At 34.4% G+C, this 15,433-nt stretch overlaps 1 protein-coding gene across 1 annotated transcript in view; it reads right to left on the bottom strand.

The window, feature by feature from the left end:
- The window catches only part of LOC108768841 (growth factor receptor-bound protein 14), a 349,214-nt gene that overhangs the window by 242,792 nt on the left and 90,989 nt on the right, over positions 1 to 15,433 (bottom strand). The window lies entirely within an intron of this gene.

The raw sequence follows: 15,433 nt of genomic DNA, 5'->3' as shown, positions 1-15,433 counted from the left end.
TATTTGTAATCATTTTGAAATGATTTATATTACAAAACTGACAATGAAAAACTAACTTTACCAATCGAAAGATTACGTTTGAAGTAGGTGTTCTAGATGATCAAATCTTGAAATTCTCTATGGATTCTGTACCCGACTTAAACCGGAATATATTGATCATTTTAACTTAGACATCAAAAAATTTCGAAAACAATGCATTAAAAAAAATGTTTTAAATGAAAGTTATAGGGTTTGAAAAAAGACATCAGATGAACTGCTTATATTAAGACTTAGGTTGATTTTTTCTTATTGAATCCAAAGTGAGTCCTGAATCAAAAATTTAAATAACTCATCTGATAGTCTTCTTCGAATTCTATAACGCAATTAAAAAAAAATGTTTTAAGAATAACAATTTCAAATATGATCTTTCGACTGATAATGTTAATTTCTTGATATCACTTTCGCAGTATAGATCCCTTATCGGTCAGGGTCGTCTGACGATTATTAAAAACCAATTGAATTATATACAGTGAGTGCAAAAAGTATTCGTACCAAAGAAAATATTTTTTAAAAAAACTTTATTTTTAAAAAGTAAATATTATCCAGCGAGAAATAAATAGATGTCGAATCGATATAAATATCATGATTTCAATATTAATTTAACGTCAATTCGGCGTTTAATTGATAATCATTTCTTGTTAGATAATTAATAATTTATTCATAAACAATAAAATAGACTGTATGTTTCTTAAAATTATATATATCAAAAAGATGTGCATTAATTATCAAAATCATCTGATAAGCGAAAATTAAAAATTATATTGTTTAAATGCTCAAAAAGTATTCGTACAGACGAGAAATTTAGCTTCTAAAATCAGAAATACATGCGAAACTCGTTCGTTTATGTTAGAACAAAATGTATTTATTGTATAAAATTGCTAATTAATGTTTATTTTCTACAAATAAGGCTTTTTTTATAACAAATTTCCTTGTACGAATACTTTTTGCTCTCACTGTATATCCAATGATCACACAATATAAAGCATTGAATAAAATTTTTACGAAGCAACCAAAACTTAAATTGTCAGGGAGGTTCAAAGACGCTCGAAATGACGAACTCGCTTCAATCGAAATTAAATACAAGGCCACCCGTACTGTCGTGTTTGATTATCTCCCTACTTTTTTTTTTCTCGAGGAGTCTCATACATTCCTGTGTTCCGAGAACGAGGGTTCGTTTCAATCGCTTGAATAAACGTACAGTTTTTGCCAGTTTCGTCAACTTGATTCGAGCAAGTCGCGTTTCATGACGACGCCTTCGATCTTCGTGAGATTGCGAATTATTAATCCTCCGCCGACAATGTTGAACTTTTCTTTTTAAGGCACAGTCAATTTTTTGAATATGAGTTCTGGTACATAAATTTAAATCTGTAAAAAATAAATAAAATACAATCCTTTTAAGATAATAAAAAAGAAAAACTTTCACAAGTATGTGAATTTTTTTCGAATTAGAGTAAAAAAGAATTTTTCCATTATTATTTATAAATTGCTTTTCGCGCGATTTTTATACAGTGCAGAATAATATAAAAATTAGTACTGAAGTTTGAAGATTTAGATTGCGAGCGAAGGTGAAAATTTCACTTTGCCGACGGAGAGCTAATAATTTATAGATTTAACACGAAAGTCAAATAAAAACACACGAAGGATATTTTCCATTTAGTGACACAAATCGACACAAACGTCATTCGATCTTTCGTAACATTCTGTGAATAACAGAGACAGAATAATATTTATGTTGATTTGTGTTCCACCAAATGAAAAGCATTCAAAGTGTTAAGTTGACTATTATGTTGTTTAAGGAAAACAATTAAAATTATAGTCATTCATGTCTCGATTCATGTACATGGTTAAATACATTGCGAAAGATTTTCCATAAACAATATAGTTAAATACATTGCCAAGGATTTTCCATAAACAATACAATTTGTTCACGTTGCTTGAAAAGATTTATTCACGTTGCTTGAAATGCTCAAAAATTTTTGCACTTAACGAGATAAATATATATTCCGACAAACGATACAAAGCGAAGATCTACACTGTTCGATATCAAAAAAGCAAAGGCAATCCAATCTCTGAAGTTAAATAACATATTTACCTTTTTTGTGTGTCAAAACGTAAATCAATCCATTTCTGTGATTAGATTCGAAGTAAACAACGTCCATATTAACGAATGTACTCTTAGTAAATAATTAACTAAATTAAATAATTAACTAAATTAGTTTGTTGTTTTAGTTAGATTAATGACATTAGTAAAGTAGATTTATAGAAATGATTCAAAATAACTCAAATTGGGTATAATTTGACATTATAAATTTAAAATAAGAGCGCAAAACAAAAAGAGCAAGCAATGCGAACAGGGGCTGTGTTCTCGAAAAATATAGCACATGAAAGCATACTAAAAAATACTACAATATATGTTATATATATATCATAGATTTCTCCAATATTGCGTATGCGATTTTTTTCAAGAATAACCTATGACCTTTTGTTTGTTTTTCATGTGCTTTTACGCTTAAGAAATGTAAAAAATTGAGGATCAAAAATTCACGTGGTTCACTTTCGATGAAAAAAGATCTTATTAACATATAATCGAACACGAATGCTACAGCTTTTTTCAGGCATACCATCATTATAAGATTACCAGCCGTACTATTTTAAGAGAGAGAAATACATATACTCTTTTTAAAATCATAAAATTTCTGGTTATTAATTAAAATTTTACATAGATATATAAAATTTATATTAATAAGAACTGTTAGCAAAAATTATGTTCGAGAAATTTTATTTTGTTAAATACTTACATTTAACGCAAATTAAAATTATCCCCTATGCTTCCGCCTCCGGATTATTTTTTTTTATAAATCTATATTTTAATATTGCCAGAAATTTTTTTTTAATTAACATTCCAATGTCTAATAAGCGAATTTTTATGGAAACTACAAATTTAGTTTTATACAAGGGCAATATTAGCCCAAGCAGAAAAACAAAGTCATAATAACATCAAAATAACGTCAAAATGAGTCTTTTTTACGAATCAGATATATACAATGAGAGCAAAAAGTATTCGTACAAGGAAATTTTTTATAAAAAAAGTCTTAAAAAAAAAGTCTTATTTGTAAAAAATAAACAATAATTAGCAATTTTATACAATGAATATATTCTGTTCTAACATAAACAAAACGAGCTTCGCATGTATTCCTGATTTTAGAAGCTAAATTTCTCGACTCTACGAATACTTTTTGAGCATCCAAACAATATAATTTATAATTTTCGTTTATTTTTCAGATAATATATTTTCTATAATTAATATACATCTTTTTGGTATATATAATTTTAAGAAATATACAGTTTATTTTTTTCTTTATGAATAAATTGTTAATTATCCAGCAAGAAATGATCGTCAATTAAATCGACGTCGAATTGGTATTGTAATCATCGTATCGATATTGATTTGACATCAATTCGATGACTCATTTCTCGCTGGATAATATTTACTTTTAAAAAAAATAAAGTTTTTTTAAAAAATATTTTCTCTGTACGAATACTTTTTGCACTCACTGTAGATAATCTTACCGTTCTTTAAGCGCGTTATTATTTCCATCATTATTTCGGGTGTGAATTCGAAATGAAAAATGCTACGTCGCACGAAACATACGCAGGGATATCATGCGGGTGAGAACGCACGCGTGCGAATTAGAAGTCAGCACGAAATCATCGACTCCCACGCCATGACACGCGGCACATAAAAGAGGTAATTAGGGCGCATTCTTGCACGTGTGAGCGCGTATCTAAAACAACACGCACGATTGACGAGGCATTCCCGGAAATCGGTCACTCACTGCGTACAACCTATGAAAAGTGAAGATAACTGCGTCATACGCAGGTCGCCTGTGTCGCAGTTTCTAGCGTCGCGTATAACGGCTTTAAACTGAATGCGTATGGTATACCTATGGTGACCATACGTTGATTCTTCACGTTGCTTGCACTTTTTGTGCTCAGCCTCTTCGCTTTCTCTCTTTTCAATGCCCAAATATATTCTCTCTCGTTTTAAGTTCAAAAATTTTAGAGGATTTCAAGCAATACAAACAAATCTCTTTATTGTATAAAAGATAGTTCTTTATTTCAGGTTATTATTCTTTAAATTAATTTGTTTTTTTTTTTCAGAACAATTTTATATAGTAAATTTATTTATACAGTTAATTTTAATAAATATATTAATAATTATATAGTTCCGTTCTAGGATTGCATTTCGAAACTGAAAATTAAATTCGACATACAACTTGTAAGATTAGTGTTATGTAATATATAAATTTATATACACCGAATTATTTAAACACTAAAAGATCCAGGTTGATCGTTTAGGACCTTCTTTTCCTATCTGGTTTTTTATTTTAATAATACTACGAGAAATATTCCTTTTCAATTAGCTTCTAATGTCTAATGTATTCATGACCAAATTAGAAAGAACAGTCCCAAATTTCGTCTCAAATTAAAGACATAATTAAGAAGTATCCCCATTTTAAATGTGAAAATAATAAATAAAATAGCAAGTGAAAATAATAAGTACAGAATAATACGTGAGAATAATAAATATAAAATTATTGTCAACTAACGTATAAAGAATTTAATGATTTTTTTTATTTAAAACTCTAGATATATTATTCGTAAAATATGTTCAATAGAAAAGTACAATTAAAGAAAAACATGTATAACCTCGTAAGACGTAACCTGATGTAATTTTTTTGTTATGATTTTATGTGATGTTATACATTAAATGTTATTATTTAGAAATATAATATAATATTGTTCATGTGTTTTATTATTAACAATTATAAAAAATGTTGATCTATTAAAATTTAATTACGACAATATTACATTTTTTTAAATGTCCCATCTTCTTTCCTTTCTTAAGGAGTTGGTCTTACCCAATCCTACCTCGTCGAGATAAAATTTGACTTTTTGCCTCCCACTACGTGGAAATGAAAGAAACAATAGAGGGAAAGGTCGCGTGAAAATAAACTCCAAACTCGATTGCTAATGTCAACGGTTCAACGGTCTGCGTCATTTCAATTCCGGAGTGGCGCGTGTCGAGTTAATCGATAGCCAATTACGGGATAAAATCGGAGTGAAACGTTCAATTTCATAATATCGAAAGTCGCGAAAATCCCTAATCGATTGATGCGAGGGACACGCCGTGTCATGTTCTCGTAAGATTGCGCAATGTTGGTGGTGTCCCAAGGAGATGTCAGATCGTACGCTCTACTACGCGTTACTACGCAGTTGGTAGAAGACTCACGGGCTCCCTGCGGTGGTCATTGCACCGACGTTGTTTACGACGCAGCCGGAACTCACCGCACGCATGCAGACGCGCCAACGACGAGAAATTGCACGGATCAGGATTACTCCAACGGAATAGTGCGAGGATTAAATCGCGCAGGAACAATCTGTTTATTCGTTTCTACCTGTTTCTCTTCCCCTCTTCTTTCTCTCTCTCTCTCTTCCTCTCTCTCTCCCCCTCCCTCCCTCCCTCCGCGTACTCCGAATTCAAATGGCGCGAGATGGCAAGCATACGCGGCAAACTTCACGTCGCGCGCGCAGGATCGCCGCACGAACGTTTCTCGGTCTCGAATCTCCCCCGAGGCGTTTGATCGCGTTCGTCGCGTTCCTGGAAACGAAAATCTAACCTCTCTTTCGACGCATGTATCCAACCGAAAGCCTCGTGTCGGACCTTGCCTCGACGTGAGAACGCGATGCCACACACGTGGCTTCGTGGCCTCCGTAGCGTCACGCACTTTGCGCTATTCGCCTACACTCACACAATCACACACGCACACGTTTTCACAGCCGTGACACCACGCGCGCTCGCGTGTAATTCCGACGTATAGGATTTTCGGGGGATTATATTTGTCACCCTCGCGTCGCTCGCACGTGCATCGATCAAGCCGCGCGCGCGGTGCTTATTCCCACGCAAATCGCACTGTCGCTAAATAAGAACGAGTCAACGACAACGAACATAACGCGACGGCGCGCCAGGTCAACTAACCCTTGTGATTTTTCGTACCGCGATGTAACGCGACGCGGCGCTGCGGCGACGATTGCCGAAAACTGCCGAACCGCCGAGGGCCTGCGAGGTAGATCGGCCCGCCGTTGCCTCTACGCTTCAAGCGGCAACTTCAGCCTGCTTCAGCCTCCTCCCGAGTCCCGCCTCCCGCCTCTCGGCAAACTTCGCGTCTTCGCGCCAGACTACCAAAATCCGATCGCGGTCAGTTTTCCACGTAGTAATCCGTCGCAACGGATTTCCCTTCGCCGTGTCTCACCCTCCTGCCGCCCTCCGAGTTCTCGGAATGTTGAGGTAAGCCGGACTGCCGGACGGGCGGCAAGCACGCGGACGCCGAACGTAAACACGGGAGAGCGAAGCGTGACGAAGTGTGCGCCGCGCACACTCGCTTCACTTTGCAAACGGCCGGAATGCAGCCCCCCGCGTTTTCGCGACGATGCCTCTCTCGGAGGAAAACGCCACAACGGTCGCGCGGCGCGCGTCTGTAGAAACGCGAACGGACTCGATGGACGGTCAACGGCGTCACTCTCTGGCTCGGGACTTTCTGACTCCCGGCCGTGGCGCACGGAATGGGAAAATGTAACCGTGCCGTTGCTGCCGTTCTCGCGTAGCGTCCCGCGTAGTACTACGGAGTACGGAGAGGGACGATTCCCGCCGCGTACGGCCTCCCTCACTTATACACGCTCGCGCAGTCCCGCCGTATCAGCCGTATGTACGCCACGCGCTCCGTCCTTGTCTGTCCCACTGTCTCTCCCTTGCGCTCTCCCCCTCTTTCGCTCGCGCTTCTACACACATACACGCACGCACCACGGAGGCTCCCGCTACCATCTCCCCTACCCGGAATCACCTCACTGGCATCCGTCGGTTGCGCGACTTGCGAGCTCACCTTCGGACTCTCCTACCTTCGTCCCCAGGGGTGGAATTGCGACACACGATCGTGTCGCTGTGGTAAGGATATGATCTTTCTTTTTTTCTCAAAAACAAAAACTGGGGAGATCCCCGGTTGTGATGCGTCACTTTCAAGAATCGTATGACGCAACTCTTGTATTATTTGAATATGTTCGATTACCTAACTCAGCACTGTCCACTATTTGTAATTGCAAACAATGACCTAACGTATCATCACATTGGTATTCATTGTACTGATTATACCTATTGTCTTCTTTTTTCTTTATGGAAATAGTGAACGTCGATTACACATCAAGACAATGACCATTGGAGGCTTCTTACGATTTTTGAGATCAAGGGAGAATTTCAGGAGTATTCAAATTCACCAAGTATCGACCAAGTTATTTTGCTAGTAAATTCGCTCCGTTTTTGTAAGTTTCACCTCGCTTTAAGAACCGTTAATAAATCTTCAGAATTACAAATCTTGGACAGCACTGATCTGAAATTGAAGTCCGTATCACAGTACGCAATTGAAGACTGAAATTGCGAATTAGAGGTTAGAATAAATAACAATCAAATTAAGGCTAATGAGTCAGCGCGGGAAAAGGTATTTATATAAGTATTAATCCATAGATCTGATTTTTGTGGCTGAACTAGTGTACACTTTTGGAACTTAAAATGAGATAGATATACGTTTGATATTTGTTTAAAGCGAGAAAGAGAGTTCTAGGACAGTTTAGTGCAGGAACAGAAAACAGACCACATGTATACTTCCAATTGATAAATGATGTATATCTTTATTCCAAAATCTCGAACGTTTCTGTTAGAGATTAGAATTTGACCAATCAGATAATTTTAATTTTAACGCATTTCGTTCTGATTGTTTGAATTCTAATTTTCAATTCACAATCCTCAATTTTCAATGCCTAGTTAACACGGACTTAACGGACATCAATATCGTACAATTCCGAATTAACCTAAAATCTAAAACTTATCGAAAAGTTCAAAGATACGCGAATCTATAGAACAATTGGTTTGCTATAGAGTACGAAAACTTAATTGTAAAGTACTTTTTGTTAAATTTTATGATAATATCAAGTTTTGAACGTAATAATTATATGACACTTTAGTGTTATCGAGGCTATAGCTAAACTATAGGTTCTTTGTTGCTATACTACACTGTTAAATTTATAATGTTAAATTGTACCCAATTCGAGTTATTTTTATCATTTCTATAGATCGCCACTATTCTCACTCAGTATAGCGTTAATTTAACTAAAACAGTAGAGTTAAATTTAACTTAAGAAAATGTATTAAAGATCCAAATTTAGTTTATTGTTTCCTAAGTGCATACGTCAATATAGACATGGTTGTTTATTTTAAAACTAACCACAGAAATGGATTGATCTACATTTTGATACACATAGAAGTCAAAAATAATATATTATTTAATTCAAGAGATTGGGTTACTATTGCTCCTTTGATATCTAACAGTGCAGACTGCATTAAAACTTTTCTTTCTCGCTTTCACCAAACTTCAAATATGTATTTAGTGTATTTTCAGTACGAATGTAAATATACTAGTTTAGCTACAAACACAAATAAATTTTCAAAATGTTTCACTTGCCGGATGCTGGATAAAAAATGGTGCAGCTCTTTCTATTCACTTCACGATATTATATTTCACTCACATCTTTTCAAATATACTGCATATACAATATTTGTCTGCATTTTGTTAAGAAATTTTACTTCGTATCTATTATCCGGAATATCTAAAAAAAAAAAACATATTTACGCGTGATATCACTCTCTGATAGATCCGACGTTTTTTTAGAGAAAAAAATGAGGAACAATAATTTTTTAATAAGTGACTTTCTCAGTAATACTTTGTGAAAAGAGAAATTCGTCTTGATAAAAATTAAATTAACGTTATTGCGGAAGTTTCAATCGTCATTCACTCGCGAGAGATCCTATGTTTCATGAAAGACTATCGCGGTGCCGCTATATTATCGCGAAAGTTCCAATCGCGATTATCGCGAGGTGCTGCGCACATAAAGCGGGATCGGTCGCATGCACTTGATACCATCTCATATCTTTGCGACGCGTATCCTCTCTACTTCGACTCTTTTTCGAGGAAGAGGCAACAAAGCATCTCTAAATCCGGCCTTGTTTGTCGTCTTCGCGTCTCCATCCCATTTTTCTCGCCAACCTCCTCACAAGGTAGACTTTTTCTCAGAACCGCGCCGCCTTCGTTCTGTTTCGATTCGTGACTTCCTCTTTTCCTTGCTCTCACATCATCATCTTTCTACGATCTGTCGCTACCCTCGGTCCTCTCTCTCTTTATATATATATATATATATATAAATTAAGGAAATATGAAAGAAAGTAATTTAGGAACTAAATTGGACATATTTTTATTCGTTTAAACACTATTTCATTAACTTAAAATATTTCGACTTATATAAAGTATCAAAAATTTTAATTTTAATTATGAATTAAAAGTTTTGATACTTTATATAATTCGAAAAAAAAAAATAGGAAAAGAAAATGAAAGAGAGGAAATATGAAAGAGAGTAATTTAGGAACTAAGTGTTGGACATATTTTTATTCGTTTAAATAGTATTTCTTTAACTTAAAATATTTCGAATTATAATATATAAAGTATCTTTATATAAGTGACTTTATATAATTTGAAATATTTTAAGTTAAAGAAATACTATTTAAACGAATAAAAATATGTCCAACTTAGTTCCTAAATTACTCTCTTTCATATTTCCTTAATTTATCGTACCTTTGCTTAAACGATTTTATAGCTTAAACTCTTGATTACGAACTGTAAATACCCAAGTAGAACAAGTCACGATAACATCAAAATGACGTCATTTTGACATTATCGTGACTTGTTATTCTACTTGGTTGAGTAAAGGTTGCAAGTTTATGTTGCATTACATTATTTAATTGCTTGTGATATCTCCTCTCATAGAAGGTGACATCTTATCCATATATGTAGGGAGAAGATGCCATTTTTGCAGGATATGACATATCTATTTATTCCAATAAATAAATATGGAAATCAAAAGTTTAATTCGTTAATTTGTATAAATAAAGAAAGGTTTCTAGAATGTAAACAATATTTTTTGGTGGTTAATTCAACAAAAACATTAAGAAATTATTCGAGAATAAAGGTTGGAGTGTAGCGTCTTCCCGATTTATCTTACATAAATTTGGAATGCCGCGTTTAGTGTTAAAATGATGGAGAGAGAGTTTGCGGTACTTCATAAATCTAGTGACTTTAGTCTTCTCTTTCTCAACCGATTTCGCACTAACTCGCATCCGCGAAGTCCTCTGGCTCACTTAGTGCTCGCTAAGTGAAGTTTTTTTATTGCATCGCGCAAAATCCTCCGTGGGTCAAGCTGTTAAATCGTCTTTCAATACGTGTTGACGTCACGCTGTTCGCCAACGTGTCCGATAAATGTCCGATAACGTCTTCTCAACGACTCGCATTTCTTTCCTTGTACATGCGCTTTTTATTATGCAAACTGTGTGATAATTCTGGTGCTGACTGATGAAACTCGCGAGCATTTACAGAAAGCTAAATTTTCAACAAAATAGCACAACGATTCGAAAATGGTTATATATTCCATTTAGTGCCGCGCTTCATAATTTCAACTTTCGAAAGTATAACTAAAAGTTCTACTTTCCAATAATACGATAAGTAAATGTGATCTTCATTTGATATCTCCGAACACTAATCTGCATGATACGACAATATAAGTGAAAATCAATTGTATATAATAGTATAGTATCTTTACGCTAAACTACATATAATCAATATGTATACACTATACACTTTTTGTCTTTTAATATTTATAAATTATAATTATGTTAGTTAGTTTTGCACTTGAGATAATAGATTCCAGCGCACGTTGAATAAATTATACACACCATTATTACATTTATCATTTTGTTTAATTGATTCTTGATGAGAAGTACAGTGAGTGCAAAAAGTATTCGTACAGAGAAAATATTTTATAAAAAAAACTTTATTTTTAAAAAGTAAATATTATCCAGTGAGAAATAAATCATCGAATTGATGTCGAATCGATATAAATACGATGATTTCAACATTAATTTGACGTCGATTCGACGTTTAATGATGATCATTTCTTGTTGGATAATTAACGATTTATTCATACAGAATAAAATAGACTGTATGTTTCTTAAAATGATATATACCAAAAAGATGTGTATTAATTATACAAAATATATCATTTGAAAAATAAGCGAAAATTAAAAATTGTATTGTTTGAATACTCAAAATTTGAATGCTCAAAAAGTATTCGTACAGACGAGAAATTTAGCTTCTAAAATCAAGAATACATGTGAAGCTCGTTTGTTTATGTTAGAACAGAATGTATTTATTGTATAAAATTGCTAATTAATGTTTATTTTCTACAAATAAGACAATAAATACTTTTTATAACTTTCCTGGTACGAATACTTTTTGCTCTCACTGTATATACATAAATACATATTAAATTTATATATTTAAACATTTTATAATATATAAATACATAAAATTTAAAAAATATTCGTTTCTGTTTGTCTTAATGAAAGAAGTACATCAGCATTGTAATATATTTTCGAAGACGAGCAGGAGAATTTCATAATTGGATACCGCGCAATTTAGAACGTTATTGCCTCAAGCTAATGAAACACGCGTATGATTAATTCCTGAATTGTGTCAATCTTGAGGAATTGGTGCGACGACGTGCCTTCGGAACAATGGCGACAAACGACGCGTGCGTTTCGCCGATTCTCGAAGCCGTTTCGCGCGATGCCGTTGGGATCCCGTTTCGTATCACACACCACCATCACGTCTAATAATAATTTCGCGGAGCTATAGGACATGGGATTAATTAACCGTCTAGTACGATCCGGCGGGATACACAGACAATATATCTAACCTATGTCGCGACCGCACGACGCGATATATATTCCAGGAACTCTCGCAAAATTATACGCAAAGGTATTGCGGAAGCGCCAAGGTCCCTCCATGCTCGAAGGAATAGCTAGACATTATATAAACAGACGGATTATACTGTTAAATTCATAATGTCAAATTATACCGAATTTAAGTTACACTTTGAATCATTTCAATATAGGACGCCACTACTCAATAATTCAAGAAAATGTATTGAATTTGGCTTAAAATTAGTTTACTATTTATTAAGTCATACATTAATATGGACATTGTTATTTTGAAACTAACCACAGAAATGGATTGATTTACATTTTGACATACGTGGAAATTAAAAACAACAAAATGTTAATTAACCCACGGATTGGGTTATCGGTGCTCCTTGATATCTAATAGTGTAAAATAAATTTTAAAAAAGAAAAGAAATTTAATTGTACGACAAAAATTTAATACTCGATATCGGGATTTATTTTCCAAATTATTATAAATAAAATCTCATCTCAGAAATCGAACCTGGTTCTTTTCGATAGACGCATCTAAGAATCCTCTGAGGACGAGGAACACGCGACCAAAAGCATCAATGCGCGGCCAGGCGAGGCAAAGGGGAGATCTGGAGAACGAAGAGAGGAAAATGCATGGTGTTCGTGCATGGGTGACGTCGTGTCGCATAATTGTGCTCACGAGTTCGCCGACACGGTGCGGTGCCTACGACGCGAAACGAAAGGGGATGGAGAAGGAACGTAAACGTTTGCCGTCGACGAAGCGTGCCCTAGGTCTTGGCCATATGCAGCTGCAGCTGGAGAGAGAGAGAGAGAGAGAGAGAGAGAGAGAGAGAGAAAGAGAGCCAAACCACGATCACCCTTCCCGCCGCATGATGAACCACGAGGGTCTTCGCTACACAGGTGAGTCATTTGCATGTATATGCATGTTCCTGGTGCGCAGGCGTATGCCAGGAGCGGAGTTGGAGCGTCGAGGCCGGTATTTCCGAGTAGACTGTCAACATTAAGGTAATCTAATAGACTTTCTATATAAAGTCGTAAGAAAGTGACTAATCACTGTCGAACGTGAGAAGAATAATCGATAATGATTGATCAACTTCTTATGGTTTAAGACTTACAGCTTATTGCAGAAAGCTCATAATGCTTAAGATGTTGGTGTTACGGAATTACGACTCGTAAGATAGAAGAAATTTCTTCAAATTGGCTTTATGAAATTGAAAACCCTTTTACATGGTTAAAGTACACACAAATAAAGTCTGGAATATTTAAACTTAAAAACGGAAAAAATAGAAAAAATTATACTTATACAAGTGAGTGCAAAAAGTATTCGTACAGAGAAAATATTTCTTTAAAAAACTTTATTTTTAAAAAGTAAGTATTATCCAGCGAGAAATGAGTCATCGAATTGATGTCGAATCGATATCGATACGATGATTTCAACACCAATTCGACGTCGATTCGACGTTTAATTGACGATCATTTCTTGCTGACTAATTAACAATTTATTCATAAAGAATAAAATAGACTGTATATTTCTTAAAATTATATATACAAAAAAGATGTATATTAATTATAGAAAACATGTCATCTGAAAAATAAGCGAAAATAAAAAATTCTATCGTTTGGATGCTTAAAAAGTATTCGTACAATCGAGAAATTTAGCTTCTAAAATCAGAAATACATGCTCGTTTGTTTATGTTAAAACAGGATATATTCATTGTATAAAATTGCTAATTAATGTTTATTTTTTACCAATAAGACTGTTTTTATAAAAAAATTTCTTGTTCCATTACTTTTTGCTCTCACTGTATTGATATGTAATTTTTAAAATTTTTCCGTTTTTAAGTTTAAATTGAATATCCCGGAGTTCTTATTCGTATATATATTTTAAACATGTAAAATATTTTTAATTCTGTAAAGCCAATTTGAAGAAATTACTAATCTGAAATGCCAGCAATTCCGTCACACCAGCGTCACTTTATAACTTTCCAAGGAAGAGAACCGGTATTTCCATCGTCTATTCGGATAGTATTCTCGTTATACCGGCCCGATGGAAATAAACGCGTCGAATAGTTTTGTCGTATCGAATGTTCTCGAATCGCTTTGATTTCGCCACCGGCTGCGTCCACGCGGTGCGTTAACGCGCAGGGAAAAAGGTGGAAAATGGCGCGCTTCCATCGATACGCTCTCGCCTCCGCATTCCCCTCGAGACCGGTGACGTAGGATGACGTCATGGTAGATGCTAGTTCCCGGGACGAACGATCGATCCTGGTCATCGTATACGACCATTACCATATACCGCCGCGATGACTGTAAGAGACACGTTTACGTGAATATACATAATTATGCCGCGTGAGAGAGAACTTCGGATCAACTTTCGAATACAAAACTCCAATATCTATATATTCTATATACATATATATGTACACGCGTAGAGCTCATTCAAAATCCTGTTAGGCTGTTAAAGATCATTTATAGAAGATCGTTTGCATGACTATTTACAGCATTTTGACGGTTTACTACAATATACAATTAATCTATCATTGTTCAAACTTTTATGAGATGTTTAAATAAATCGGGAACTTAATATTGAATTAGAGATTCATTCAAACAGTTACATCGGATGATCGAAACAGTTGGTGTTTATATATTCTTTTCAATTCCAGCGGCCAAGTCGCTGGAAGCCATCTTATTGAAATTTTCAAAAATTTACTCTACACTGTAAAAAAGTTACATGTAAAATTACAATGATTATAGTGAGTAATTTTGGGACCCACTATTAAAGATGTATTTATATGTAAAGTTACAATTTATAGATAAAATTATTCTTTTTTTAAACAATTTGCAAAAACAAATTTATAATGAAGTTAAGTTTGCAGAAACATTTATATATTATTTCGACAACGAATTACTTACGATTTTTTTTTTAAACTATGTTATTGATATTTACGAACATAAACATGCAGTTATAATATTTGTGATATATATTAACATTATGTTATACGATATAAAAATTTACACAGAAATTATTAATTATTAATTTATTATTACTCTTATTGTAATTTTTCGTTTAATATAAAGAAATATTTACACGATTAGAGCTAAAAATACTAATTTTTGTAAAAACGCGCAAGTTCTCAGACATTTTCACTATAAATTGTGTAATTTTTACACTTGTTATTTACATAATTTTACATACTCTTTTACATTGTAGGGTTGTTAATATTTTTTGTTGGGTCCGATTAAAATCTAAGTAAATAAGTTAATACACGCTTTATGAAAACGAAGCATAAATGCTAATTAGATGTGTAAATAAAGTTGTAAAAAATTATCGCGGACGAGTTTATTCAAAGTGCTTTATATAGCTACATTAAAATGAAGTCGTAACTCGCAGGAAATGTATTTCAGAAAATAAATTCAGATAAGATCAGAACGGCGGTCGAAAAGACGCTGCTGTCACGTGCGCCCGCG

The sequence above is a fragment of the Trachymyrmex cornetzi genome, unplaced genomic scaffold (assembly GCF_001594075.2).
Source record: "Trachymyrmex cornetzi isolate Tcor2-1 unplaced genomic scaffold, Tcor1.1 scaffold83, whole genome shotgun sequence".
Taxonomy (NCBI): domain Eukaryota; kingdom Metazoa; phylum Arthropoda; class Insecta; order Hymenoptera; family Formicidae; genus Trachymyrmex; species Trachymyrmex cornetzi.
This window is presented reverse-complemented; position numbering and strand designations above follow the sequence as displayed.